Here is an 11,861-nt window from a genome sequence, read left to right on the forward strand (position 1 = left end):
AAGAATTCTTGGAGGAGATAGCATTGAAGCTGAAGAACTGGGTCACAATCCAACTTCTGACATACAATAGCAAGTTCATATTCCCCAGGTTAAGAATCCCTGCTCAAAAACTAAATTTTAAGGTTCAAGTTTTTTTTCTCCTTCCCTCCCCCTCTCCCCAAGACAGCAAGCAATCTAATATAGGTTATACATATCCAATCAAGTTAAATATATTTTCATATTAGTGAAAGAAAAATCAGAACACCTGGAAAAGTCACAGGAAAGAAAAAAACAAAAGTGAAAATAGTAGGCTTTGATCTGCCTTCAGACCTCCCTAGTTCTTTCTTTGGATGTGAACAACATTTTCCCTCACGAGTCTTGGAATTGTCTTGGATTATTATGTGGAGAAGAGCCAGGCTGATCATCACACAGTGTTATTGGTACTATGTGCAGTGTTCTCCTGGTTCTGTTCACTTAACTCATTATCAGTTCCAAACTTTTCTAGGTTTTTCTGAAATCTACCTGCTCATGATTTCTTACAGCACAAAGATTCCATGATATTCATATACCACAATTTATTCAGCCATTTCCCAATTGATCAGCATCCCCTTGATTTCTTTTTTTTTTTATTGTAAAGTAATTTACTAAAGGCACTATTGTTTAAACATCAAACTAATCAATCATTTGTTAGCCAGTAAGGTACAGCATTATTTTAACATGACAGAATGGTTCCAAGAGATACATGGATGGATAGTAGGTAGTTACACATTTCTTAAATCCACAGCCTCCCTGCTTAACTAGATCACATCCCCCCCAAAGTTCAGCCAGTCTAGGACTTAGTACAATCATGGTCGCTGATGCTGTATCCCCCGGTCAGTCAGTCAGTCAGTCACTGGAGGGGAGCTTGTGCACATACAGAATTGGTCCAAGGATCCATCTGCAGGACTAGGATCATCTTAAGCCTCAGCATTCTACAGCGAGCTAGTCGGAAGGATATAGCAGTAGTAGTAAGTAACGTACTTATTGTACGTGGTAGTGATTATAGAGCATGCGTTTTGGTTGTCCTCCAAGTCCCCCTCCCCTCCTCTCCAAAGACACTTGTCACTCAAAAGGAGGATCCTGCTAGCTTTCATTTATTCTTTCATTCATCATTCTGTCAAGAGGCTGCTGGTTTAAGCTCCAGAGACGCCAAACCTCTCCCACTGAGGAAGTCATAGGTTTCTTTGTATTTGAGAACAGGATGGTTAGTGAACAAGACTAACAGAAACTAAAGTGATGTCCCACAGGCGATCACATCGTGAAGTGATGGTGACAGGACAGGAGCACACTTGGAAAGCAAGCATGCCCTTTGTTAAGGCTTTTTACCCTGGTACAAAAAATATCAAGCCCCCAAAATTACAGTTTTAAAGTTTTTGGGACAGTCCCAACTGAGTATTTATTTACAAGAAAGAAAAATTGGGATTTGACAGTCTGATCAAAACCCAAGTAAATATATGACCCTTCACAATGAATTATTTTGGAGGGATTTGCATACTTAGGCATTTACATTTCACATAACCGTTGCAGCATTGCAAACTCATCCCCTAAGTCCCTGATGTTGATTCATCCCCTTGATTTCTAATACTTTGCCACCACAAAAAGAGTTGCTCTCAATATTTTTGTACATGTGGATCCTTTCTCCTTTTTTGAGATCTCTTTCAGGTATAGACCTAATAATGGTATTGCTAATCAAAGTGTATGCACAGTTTTATAGCCCTTTGGACATAGATCCAGTTTGTTCTCCAGAATGGTTGGATCAATTTGCAACCCCACCAATTTTCCCATACCTTTCTCCAACATTTATCATTTTCCTTTTCTGTCATATTAGCCGAACTGATAGATGTGAGGTAGTATCTCAGAGTTGTATTTTGCATTTCTCTAATCAATAGTGATTTAGAGTATTTTTTCATATGACCAAAAAACTAATTTCTTCATCTGAAAAACTGCCTGTTCATATCCTTTAACCATTTATCAGTTGGAGAATGACTTGTATTCTTATAAATTTGACCCTCTTTTCTATCTATTTTAGAAATGAGTCCTTTATCAGAGATGCTAACTATAAAAATTGCTTATGACCATTCTGCATTCCTTCTAATCTTGGTTATGTTGTCTTTATTTGTGCAAAAACATTTTAATTTAATGTAATCAAAGTTATCCATTTTGTATTTTATAATGTTCTCTGTCTCTTGTTTGGTCATAAGCTTCTCCCTCTCCAAATATTACACAGGCAAACTATTCCTTGTTCTAGTAACATCCTTTATGTCTAAATGATGAGTGGAGTAGTTTTGAATACTGTGGACAAGTTCACTGACCTTGGCAGTGTCTATTCCAGGGAGGTGCACATTGACAATGAGATTGACACAGCATTGCCAGAGCTAACTGAAAGTGTGGAAGAGAAGAGTTATTAGACTGATTACTAAACTGAAGGTCCACAGAGCTGTTGTGCTGGCCAGGAAACCGAATCACTTCCATTTAGAAAGATTCTGAAATTCAACTGGCAGAAGAAGATACCAGACACTAAGGTCCTTCCTCAAGCTAAACTACACATTACTACAGAGAGCACAGCTATGATGGGCTACCCACTTTGTTAGAATGCCAGATGTACAATTGCAAAAAAAGACTATTTTATGGAGAATTCACAAAGCTCGGGGAGATCAGAAGAAGCCATACAGACACACCCTAAAGGTCCCAAGATCTTTAGAATTAATTGGCACAGGACCACCCAGTATGGTGTCCCCTCATCAAGGAGGGTACTTTACTCCAAGTAAGGTAGAATGGAAGTAGCTCAAAGAACATGTGAGATACGTAACAAACCAGGTGTTCCCATGGACTATTTGTGCCTGACCTGTGGTAGAAAATTCTGAACTCATATCAGTCTGATTAGCCACAATCAAACACAGTTACTTGGCTCTAAAATAATGACGTTTTGATCTTCAATAACAAAGGACAGGAACCAACTAACCAATCCTCTCCAGTGCTTACTACAACATCTGGCACATTATAGGCAGTTAATGTTTATTGACTTGACCAAGTGAGGAACCTTTGATTCTAAGAGGTGGAGGTAAGCAGCAAGTACATTCCCAGGAATAGGAGAGATAGGTAGTCATGAGTCTAGTGGTGGAAATCAGTACTATCAAGGAATCCAGATCTCTTACCCATCAGACCATGTATGGCAGGACTAGAGAGAACTGAGATAGCCCTGGGAAAAGACAGTGAACATCCCCCCCCCAAAATGAAAGCAATGACTAGTTTCAGTCACCGCAATAGATTAAAATGCATTAGCAAGGTTGAGAACCCCACACCAATTACTGGGATCCTGGATTTTCTGCCATGCTACTTTGGGAAGGTCCAGAAAAGACACAGCAAATGACCCAATCATTTTGTTCAACTCCATGTAGTAGACCATAAGCTGCCAGTTGTCATTCACTTACTTTACCACAGAGGTAAATGTGCTGGAAAGTTAAGTTTAGAAAAGTACTTGACCTACTTCATCGCCATCATTAAGGAGGAAATAGCTTATACCCCTCCTGGGACCCAGTGTTACTAACTACACAGGATAGTTTGGAAGCAATACCAAGGATTTCCATTAGGGAGCCACTTGAGGGGTTCAGCTCAATGGCGAATAGCTTTGAGAAATAATTTAGGTTTAAGAATAAAACCTTTTGTATCTCCTTTTTTAATCATACACATTTCTTATAAAAAAGAAAAGCAAAAGCAAAATGACTATATGCATAACTGGGAGAGAGTGACTTCAGGATAATATTGAAGTTGAAGACTGACAGATAGTAAAGTTTGGGAGAGAAGAGTATTTAGGACAAATGATAATGAGTTCTGTTTTGGACCTGTTGAGTTCGAAATATTTCTGGATTATCTATTTTGAAAGTTCTGTTAGACAATTGGCAACAGATGACAGATATTAAGGAGAGAAGCTGGGGTTATACTTCTATCCATCTATACATGTTTGTATACATATATACACGGAGAGTTGATGAGGTTACTGAGAGAATTTTGAAGAAAAAAAAAATACCCTGAGATATAGGACCCCATAGTTAGGGATTGTGAAATAGATGATGAAGCAATAATACTACCATATTCCAAAGAAATCATAAAAAAGGGGAAAGGACCAATGTACAAAAATATAGAAGCTCTTTTTGTGGTGGCAAAGAATTGGAAATAATAAGACTTGGTGTCTTCTCTTCTGCCACATCAGCTGAGTTCAACAGATACTACATCGTTCTAAAAAGTAAGACATCGTTGTTCCAGTCTTCTTGCTGCTGTGGTGAGAGTAAAGGATGCCATTCCATTGTCTAGCCTTATCTACCATAGAAAAAAGAATTGCACAATACTATTTTCTAAGTACTTGCTTCCTTCCTGAACTGCCTAAAACTCTTAAAAGATCTTTAATCTGAGGCTCCTCTATGGTCATTGGAAATATATCTAAAATGTTTTATTAACAAATGGTCCCCTGGTCATAATTTCCCTATCCCAGTAAATCTCCCCATAGGTCATTCAAACCCCATCCTCTGCACTCCATTGCTTAATCCTGTTCCCTCAATCCACACCTTTCTCTGTGCTCTATAGAATGCCTGCTCCATAGGCAACAAACTCAACATTCATCTTAAATCTTTTCTTTAGTATTCTTTGTATTCCTCTGCCCTCACTGCCATCTGGTTCCCTTCTGGTGCTGCTGCTGCTGCCTCCCTCCTCCTTTTTAGCACAACTGCACTTTTCACTGATTCTCTGAACTTACTAATCAAAGTGGGAAAGTTGAAATACTTACTGATCCCATTACCACAACCAGTTTCTTCCTCAAATACCAGCACTCAGGAACCTCTCCCAAGTCACTGATAATTCTGGTAGCTGTTTTATACAGACACACCTCTAACTTTCTCAGTGAGTTCAGTACTGACATACAATCTTTCTTCTCCAGCTCCTGCCTACAAAATAGGAGATCTTGACATACATATTAATAGTACCTCAACCACTCTAATCTACCAGTTTCTCACTTTATATTACTTACTTTATATACCTATTCTTCCCTCACACCTCAGTGATACCAAAAATGGTCATATGATGCTACTTCTATGTCCATGAACTCTGAAATTTATTCATCTGATCACAATCCATTATCATTCTACCTCTTCTTCTACCTTCTACAACCAATCCTATGCTTCATCCAAAACGTAATCTCTACTCTTTCAATGTGTCAATGCTTTCTGTATTAATCATATTCTTCTCCTTTCTCCATCCAGATGCTTTGATGAACCAATTCAACTCTATATTGTCCTCTTAGTTTGAAACCATTGCCCCCTTAATCAGATAGCTGATATTGCCCTGAAAAGTCTTAGCCTTGGTGCATTCTCACTATCCACTGCCTTTATTTGCTGCACAGGTTACTTAATGAACATGGAGAAAATTCTATGCTGTCAGTCAACTAAAAATTTGTTATGTGTTCTCAACTGGACCCTCACTACTTCAAAAGAATCCTTTTACATCTCCCTAATTAACTCACTATCTCACTATCCAAAACTTTTTATCTGTCTTCAGACTTCTTCTGGGTCCCCCTTTCTCTTATCCTCTCAGCTGAGAACCTTGATTCATATTTTACTGAAAAATAGGGGCCATTAACTGAGAGCTCACATTTCCAAGATAACTTCTTCCACCATCTCTTCCCTTACCACTGTCTTACATGAAGAGGTGACCCTTCTCCTTGACATGGAAAACCTGATGGACCTCACAAGTGATCCCATTTCATCCTATTTTCTCCAACAGACTGCCCTCTCTCCTCACTAACCACTTATTTTTAATCTCATCCTGTCTCCCTTACTGCCTACAAACGTTTCTCTCCTATCCTACAAACTCCTATTTTGCTTTTTAAAAATTCTTTCGGGGGTGGGGCAGAGCCAAGATGGTGACAAGAAGGGATCGAGTCTTAGGAGCTCTTTGATAAAACTCATCAGCTAAAGACTAACTAAACTTTCGACAGACAGAACCCACAAAGGGACCCAATGAGGCAGTTCTCCTACTCAAGGTAACCTGGAAAAGAGTGGAGAGGTGGCCTGCCAGAGGGGTGGGCTGCCAGAGCCAAAGAACTTCAGCCTCCCGGAGGCAGCCCCAGGGCGCTGGGAGTCTCAGCTCACAGCAGTGGGGGAGTCTCCTGAGCTGCACCCCGAGGAGCAACGGGCACAAAGTGGGGGAACAGCGGGGGGGGGGGGGAACCTCTGCCAGAGCGAGCACGTGGAGCCCAGCCCTCGGGGCACAAAGGGAGCAGCTTGGTCTTCCTGCAGCCCAGAGCCTGAAACAGAAGCAGGCAGAGCGGGTAAACAGGAGCCTCCAGGGCATGAGCCCATTGAGCTGAGGGAGGGGAGTGAAGAGAAACTGCAAGCTCAGTCCTCTGCCCCTGGAACAGGACTCTGGGGCTCTGACCACATTCAGATCCTGATCCCAGTCTAGGCCCCCCCATAGAACAGCAGGCCCCTCCCCACCTCAGCCCCGAGGCAGAGGGAGGCGCTTATGGTCATTCACAGACCAGGAGGGAGGACAGAGCCTCACACACTGAGACCCTTGTGGGAGTGTCCCAAAAGCTCAGGAAGCACCCCGAACCAGGCCTAGGCTGGGAAAATGAGCAAGCCGAGAAACAAAAGGAAGACTATTGAGAAATATTTTGCAAATGAGCCCAAGAAGGATCAAAATATTCAGTCTGAAGATGAGGAAGCACAAGCTCCTGCATCTAAAGACTCCAAGAAAAACAGAAATTGGGCTCAGGCTATGACAGAGCTCAAAAAAGACTTTGAAAATCGAAGGAGGGAGTTGGAAGAAAAACTGGGAAAAGAAAGAAGAGAGATGCAGGAAAAAACATGAAAATGAAGTCAGCAGCTTAGTCAAGGAAATCCAAAAAAATGCTGAAGAAAATAGCATGCTAAAAACCAGCTTAGGTCAAATGGATAAAACAGTTCAAACAGTTATTGAGGAGAAGAATGCTTTAAAAAGCAAAATTGGCCAGATGGAAAAAGAGATAAGAAAACTCTGAGGAGAACAAATCCTTCAGACAAAGAATAGAATTCAGGGAGACTGATGAATTTACCAGAAATCAGGAATCAATACTTCAAAACCAAAAAATTGAAGAATTAGAAGAAAATGTGAAATATCTCATTGAAAAAACAACTGATATGGAAAACAGACTGAGGAAAGATAATTTAAAAATTATTGAAATACCTGAAAGTCATGATCAGGAAAAGAGCCTTGACATCATTTTCAAAGAATTACTAGGAAAATTGCCCTGATATTCTAGAAGCAGAGGGCAAAATAGAAATGGAGAGAATCCACTGATCCCCTAGAGAAAGAGATCCCAAAAAACAAACCTCTAGGAATATTATAGCCAAGTTCCAAAACTCCCAATTCAAAGAGAAAATATTACAAGCAGCCAGAAGGACACAGTTCAAATATCGTGGAGCTTAGCAGCAACTACATTGGAAGCTCGTAGGGCTTGGAATACAATATACCAGAAGGCAAAAGAGCTTAGAATGCAGCCAAGAATGAACTACCCAGCAAGGCTGAATGTCCTCTTCCAGGGAAAAAGATGGACTTTCAATGAACCAGGGGAATTTCAAATGTTCCTTTTGGAATGGCCAGAGCTGAACAGAAGGTTTGATCTTCAGATACAGGACTCAGGTGAACCATGGAGATTGGAGGAGAGGGGGGAAATATGAGGGACTTAATGAGGATGAACTGCATGTATTCCTGCATAGAAAAATGACACCGATAATACTCATATGAACCTTCTCAGTTAATAGAGCAGGTAGAGAGAGCTTTCATAGTTGAAGCACAGGAGAAAGCTGAATTTGAAGATAAAATATGGTGTAAAAATGGAGTCAATAGAAAAAAAAGGGAAATGGAATGGGAGAAAGAAAAAGGAGAGGAGGAATAGTCCAAGATATTTCACATAAGTTTTTTTTATTACAATGAGCTATTGCAATGATATGGAAGGGGGGGCAAGGGGGAATGAGGGAACCTTTGTTCTCATCAGAGATGGCTAGGAGAGGAAACAGCATATATACTCAATGGGGTATAGGCATCTGGAGTAAGAAGGAGGGGGGGAGCAGGAAGAAGGGGTGGGGATGTGAATAAAGGAGGAGAGGATGGACCATGGTGGGAGAGTGGTCAGATATAACACATTTTCTTTTTTACTTCTTGCAAGGGGCTGGGATTGGAAGGCCTGCCCAGGACCATAGGGCCAGGTGGATTCTGGGCCTAAGGGGTGGTATGGGGGCCCAGGGCTTCTTGGCCCCAGGACCAGGGATCTGTCTGCTGCACCACTCAGTGACCCTACAGCAGAGTCAGAGTGAAAGGAGAGAAAAAAATATAGTACATGGTAGTGGAGAAATAAGAAAGGAGGGAGTTGCGATCAGCGGTGGCAACGGTGGAAAAATATGGAAGTAACTTTTGTGGTGGACTTATCATAAAGAATGAGATCCACCCATGACAGAGTTGTTGGTGTTGGAACAAATACTCAAGCACATTTTTTTGTTATTATTATTTGGGGGAGGGTGCAGGGGAAGTGGGGCTGGATGAACAGTGGTGGTGGATGTATTTGCTGTGGTGCACTACAGGTAGACAGGAGAACTTCAGCACAGCACCCAGACACCTATTTGGTCAGTTTGGCTGGTCTGGGAGACCCTGGCTGGGGAGCCCTGTGTTTTCATCAAATTCCTGGTGTTTCCCACTAGGTCTCTTCCCCACCCCACCCCCCATTCCAGTGGGATAGCATGACTTTCTCCAGAATGAACACAATAACAACTCCCAGGTGTTTGCACCTTGCCCCAAGGCCTGGGTGTGGGCAGCAGATCTCCCACTGTACTGATTGCTAATTAACTCTCTAGCCAATGGCCTAGCCCACATTGTGCTAGGGTGGGCCCAGATCCTGCATACCTCCTTTCCTCCCCCCACCCAGTGGATCAACATCACAGACAATCCAGAGAAATCTTCTGGCATCCCTTACAGGCTAGCACACTGAGGAATCCGCTGGAGTGGGCAAGGCCTCAAAGGTCTGTGAATTAGGCCCTCCCCCAATACAAGGGCCCAAAATGAAGAAGGGCCAGTGCAAAGAGGGGTTCATTGAATGTTACCTTGAAGACAAGGATTCTAACTCAGGACTGGAGCTTCAGAGGAGAATATGAATTGATCTCCTGCCTAGAAAGACTTCTTAGATCAGAAAGGAGTTTAAAAATCAAATGGGAAAAGTAGGTAAAGAAACACAAGAGAAAATTAACATCCTACAAGAAAACAAATCCTTTGGAACTACAATTGGACAAATGCAAAAAAAAAATAATTCTCTCAAAAACAATTGGACAAATGGAAAAGACAGCAACTCCTTCAAAAGTAGAATTGACCAATTGGAAAAGGAGACGCAAAAGGTTAATAAAGAAAACTCTTCTCTGAAAAAAAAAAGATTGAAATCTATGGAAACCAATGACTTCATGAGACCCCAAGAATCTGTTAAACAAATTTTTTAAATGGAAAAAAAATAAGAAAATGTAAAATACCTCATCAACAAAACAACAGACCTGGAAAATAGATCCAGAGGAGACAATTTAAGAATCATAGGACTTCCTGTAAACCTCAAAGAAAAAAAAAAGCCTGAATGCCATACTGGAGAACTGCCTGATATCCTGGAACCAGAGGGTAAAATAGTCATTGAAAGAATCATTGATCCCCTCCTGAAAGAGATCCCTGAAAATATTAAGGCCAAACTCCAGAACTAGATTAATGAGAAAATCTTGCGAGTGGCCAGAAAAAAATAATTGAAAGACCAAGGAGCCACAGTAAGTATTACATAGGACCTGGCTGCAGAAACATTAAGGGACCAAAGGGCCTGGAATATGCTTTTCTGGAGAGTAAGGAAGCTTGGAATGCAGCCAAGAATTCACTATGGTAGCAACAGTAAGCCTTCTCTTCCAGGGGAAAAGATGGACATTTAATGAAATGGGAGACTTTCCAATTTTCCTGATGAAAAGACCAGAGCTAAACAAAAAATGTAGTCTTCAAATAGGAGACTCAAATGATACATGAAAAGGTAAACAGGAGAAAAGAAAAAAAACTTAATCCAGTGAGATGAAACTGGCTATATCCCCACCTGAGAGGGAGATTCTTATAACTCTTGAAAATTGTAACTATTAGAGGGAATATAACTTAGCCAGAAGTAATGGACACTCAGGACTTGTCCATGATTCTGATGTAATGATTTTATTTTTTTGTTGTTTTTCTAGATTTTTTTTTAGGTTTTTGCTAGGCAATGGGGTTAAGTAGCTTGCCCAAGGCCACACAGCTAGGTAATTATTAAGTGTCTGAGGCCGGATTTGAACTCGGGTACTCCTGACTCCAGGGCTGGTGCTCTATCCACTACACCACCTAGCCGCCCCTGATGTAATGATTTTACAATATCTCCTTGGGGAAGGGGGAGGGACAGTAAAAAGAGGAAGGGGAAGATTGAATGGGGTAAATTACATTTCATTGAAGAGGTGCAAAGGACCTATTGCAATGGAGGAGGAGAAGGAAGAAGGTAAGAACCACTTGTCTCTTACTCTCATCAGATTTGGCTCAAAGTAGGATTAACACACACAGACTCAGTTGAGTTTAGAAATTTAGTACCTTTCAAGTATTAGGATAGGAAGAGAGGGTGAGAAAAGGAGAAATTGACTGAAGGGAAAGAAGAAGGGGTAAAAGGAAAGGGGAATGTAAGGAGCAGGGGTGGGATAGAAGGGGGTAAATACAGTGAAGGAGGTGATATTCAGAAGTAAAATACTGGGGAATATGGATAAGGGGAAAATACAAAATGGAAGATATGGAAGGCAATAAAGAGTTAGAATTTAAAAAAAAGAGTTAGAAATTATAAATTTGAATGTGATTGGAATGAACTCTCCCATAAAATGGAAGCAGATAACAGTGGATTAAAAACCAGAATCCTACAATTTGCTGCTTACAAGAAATGCATTTGAAGCAAAGAGATACCTATAGAGTAAAAGTAAAAGGCTAGTGCAGAATATATTATACTTCAGCTGAAGCAAAAAGGCAGGGGTAGCAATTCTTATCTCAGACAAAGCAGTTGCAAAAAAAATCTCATTAGGGGCGGCTAGGTGGCGCAGTGGATAAAACACCAGCCCTGGAGTCAGGAGTACCTGGGTTCAAATCCGGTCTCAGACACTTAATAATTAGCTAGCCGTGTGGCCTTGGGCAAGCCACTTAACCCCATTGCCTTGCAAAAACCTTAAAAAAAATAAATCTCATTAAAAGAGAAAAGGAAACTATATCCTCCTAAAAGATACCATAGGCAATGAAGTAATTTGAATACCAAATACATAGGTACCAAGTGGTATAGCATCCAAATTCTTAGAAGAGAAGCTGAATGAGTTACAGGAAGACATAGCAAAACTCTACTAGTGGAAGACCTCAACCTCCCTTTCTCAGTATTAGATAAATCTAACCACAAAAAAAAAAGAAAAAGGTAAATAGAATGTTAGAAAACTTAGATTTGATAGACCTTTGGAGAAAAATGGATGGGCATAGAATGGAATGTACCTTTTTTTTTCCTGCAGTACATGGCACCTACACAAAAATTGACCATGTACTAAGGCATTAAAAACCTCATAATCAAATATAGAAAGGCAAATATATTGAATTCATCCTTTTCAGACCATGATGCAAAAATCACATGCAATAATAGGCCATGGAGAGATAGAAGTAAAACAAATGGGAAACTAAATAACCTCATTTTAAAGAATGAATGGATCAAATAACAAATCATAGAATTAATGATTTCATCCAAGACAATGACAATAAATAGACAA

This window comes from Macrotis lagotis, chromosome 1 (assembly GCF_037893015.1).
Source record: "Macrotis lagotis isolate mMagLag1 chromosome 1, bilby.v1.9.chrom.fasta, whole genome shotgun sequence".
Taxonomy (NCBI): Eukaryota; Metazoa; Chordata; class Mammalia; order Peramelemorphia; family Peramelidae; genus Macrotis; species Macrotis lagotis.